The sequence below is a fragment of the Eublepharis macularius genome, chromosome 1 (genome assembly GCF_028583425.1).
Source record: "Eublepharis macularius isolate TG4126 chromosome 1, MPM_Emac_v1.0, whole genome shotgun sequence".
Taxonomy (NCBI): domain Eukaryota; kingdom Metazoa; phylum Chordata; class Lepidosauria; order Squamata; family Eublepharidae; genus Eublepharis; species Eublepharis macularius.
Window position 1 is genome coordinate 204,541,338 of NC_072790.1, and position 3,324 is coordinate 204,544,661.

The following is a 3,324-nucleotide window of genomic DNA, read 5'->3' on the forward strand; positions in this document are numbered from 1 at the left end:
CTCACGTGTCTTTTCAGTTTTTGTTGTAAAAGAAGTCTCAATGATATACCACAGAAGGCATAATGTAGCATTTATATACATCATAATCTTAAACCTGTTTTAACTGTTATAGAGAAACTATGAGAACTGCATGTTGCTGAGGATCAAGGCATTCTAAGGCACATCTAGGTCACTGACTGAAACTGGTTTAGCATATACTCCTCTGGGTATTGTAGTTTTAGGGGGGGAGGCCAGAGATTTCTTAACAGAATTTTCAATAACCTCTCCAAACTACAATTGCCTTAATTCTTTATGGCAAGCCAATTTACAGTTATAAATCACTTTCATGCCTGAGGATCTGGCAACCCTAGTTGCAGAAGATTCTGGGAAGTGTATTGTCGAAGGCTTTCATGGCCGGAGAACGATGGTTGTTGTGGGTTTTCCAAGACCACGGCAATACAGCCCGGAAAACCCACAACAACCATTCTGGGAAGTGTTTTAGGCAGTTTATTCTCAATTTGCAGAAAATGCTGGCAAAATTTCATCGATACCCCTTATGGCTAGAATGCAGGTCCAATGTTCCCTGTGAGTGCGTATTACAGAGGATGAACTTTGCAGCATCCCTGCCTATTTCTACACATTGACCCCCTGTTAAATACACAGGATAGTTTGCTATAGGCCTGTTGGCAACCTTAGGCTGACCCATTCCTTTGAGTGATACTAGGATTGGACTCTGCATTGCTATGCTAGAAATAACATATAATCTATGAACAATGCACTTTCCTGGGAATAAACCCCACTGAATAGACTTGAGCAGGATTCTGAGTAGAACGGCTTAAGTTTGCTCTCTATGTTTCTGCTATTAAAGGAACGACAACCAGCAAAGTGTAGTGGTTATGGTGTCAGCCTAGGATCTAAGAGACCTAAGCTTGAATTACCCCTCTGCTACGGACGCTCACTGGGTGACCTTGGTTCAGACACACTCTGTCAACCTAACCTTCCTCACAGGGTTGTTGGGAGGTTAAAACAGAGGTGAAGGAGGTCATAAGCTGCTTTGAATCCCTACTGGTGAGGGGGGAAAAGTATCAATATCTAAAGAAAGAAAGAAGAGCTTGGCCAGGAAAGTCCTGGCTGAAAATTGCTGCATATGCCATGTTTCTCGACAAAAAAGAATACCACAAAGACCAGAGCTGCCATTCTGTTGGTACTGGCAGGGGATCCCCTGCTGCCAACCAGCGCTCCAACCACTGCTTAGCTAGCTGGCAGGGCAAAATTGGGTGGGAAACTTGAGAAAGGGCAGGCAGCAGCCCAACACACCAACATCCTGTGTTCCCAGAAGTGACATCAGCATATTGCTCTGGGACACCAAGAACACTTTGGTATTTGGGAAAATTTGGTATTTACCCAAATACTAGAGTGGCCGCAGCACCCCCCAGTGACATGCTCGTGCCACTTCTGGGCATATGGGAAGTGATGTCAGTGTGTTGCTAGCGACATAATAACAGCACCGGCAAGCTCCCCAGTAAGACTCCCCTGATGCCCCACCCCAGGTGAATGTAAGCCCTAATGAAGACTCAAAGGTCCTTGTCATTTAAATTCCATGATCCAGGCAAGGGGAGCCAGATGCCCTTTTCAACACAGCATGTTGGAGGACTGATCTATGCATTCTGCCCTTAGCTGCTATGTTGATGCTTCAAATATGAATATTAGGGTTGCCAGCACCCACTTGGGGGGGAGGAGGATTCCCCTGCCCCCACCTGCCACCCTCCACCCCCTCTCACATCCAACATGCACAGTGACCATTCTACAGTGTCCAGTGGAAAATGGTTTGTGACTCAAAATGTTTCTTAGAACATTTTTGCTAATGGGTATCGATCCTGGAAAATGTATCCCCTCCTCTATTGCCTGTCCACCAAAAATAAGCCCACTACAAAAAAGCAGACATACAAATCACTACCTAGAGCCAGATGTGGGGGGTAAATTCAAATTCAATGTAAAGCTCTCTGTCTATAAGTTGTCTAATATGTTTATGTATTTATTATATTTTTAGTCTCCCCATATGAACCCCAGAGGACTCTTCGCTCCAGTGAGAAACATCTCCTAAAGGTCCCTGGCCCCAAGGAGGCCCACCTGGTATTGACTAGGGACAGGGCCTTTTTGGTCCTGGCCCCAGCCCGGTGGAATGATCTGTCTAATGAGACCAGAGCCTGGCAGGATTTGTTATCTTTCTACTGGGCCTGCAAAACAGAGCTGTTCTGCCAGGCATACAGGAGGTACTAGGCGGAGCCCCCCCTGGCTGGTTGCTTATAGAATATGCCCTCCCTACCAGCAGTACCCCCATCTAGTAATTTCTCTTACTGCTAAGATGCTCTGTAGATGCTCTGTAGATAGTTAAGGATTGGTCGGTTGGACGCAGTGGTGCTATGTACATGTGTATACATGTATTTTAACTGCATAATTTTTGAAGTTTTATGGCCTTTTATGGCTTTTAACCTATAATAATTATCTTATGTATTTTAATGTGTCTGTTGGTTGTAATCCGCCCTGAGTCTGCTGGGTTGAATCCACATTACTCATTCTAAGTCGCATGTTCCCCGCATTCCCCACGCAACCCCGAGTGCCAGTCACATTACCTCATTAAACAGACGCATTTCATTTGCATTTCTCACGAATATGTGGTCACAGGTTTTCAACGGGAGTTTCACGGTGGCCGTGAATGGGCCAATGCGCAATTTACACGTTTTTTTAAAAAACCACCCCCCTTCCTGTCTCTCCGGCCGTTCCGAGAGTTCCTATTGGCTGATTCAACTTGCAAGTGCTCCGTAGTCTGCAAAAGACTGTTTTTGACTTCATAGCATTGGATTTATTGATTATGCTGTTTCTGAATCAAATCTGGTAGTTTGAAAAATCATTTTGGGGTGAATCCATCCTCAGAACGGACTCGTGAAACTTCCTTTTTAACTGTTTTTTATTTTTTTATTTTATATTACTGTAATATCGAAATTATGAAATATCGAAATAATGACACTCCAAGGAAGTGAAACTTCAGTAAAATTCAGGCACTGAACTGTCCTGCATAGGAAATGCCCACGAAAGCTTCCCACATGCTTCCAAATTTCCAAAAAAGAAACGGGAGAGAGCCATCAGTGCTGTCAGTGGGGGAAAGAGAGGCATCATTATCTTCAATGGTGTTTCTTTATAAGGCAAGATCGAAATAACGGAAAAGTGCGCTCAAAATTTTTTTTAAAAAATGGGCGGGAAAAAAAGGTCCCGCCCAAAAAAGCGGTTTTCAAGCGGCCGTGTGACTGGAGGGACACGCGAGAAAGACGGATTGGAAGCAGGAAT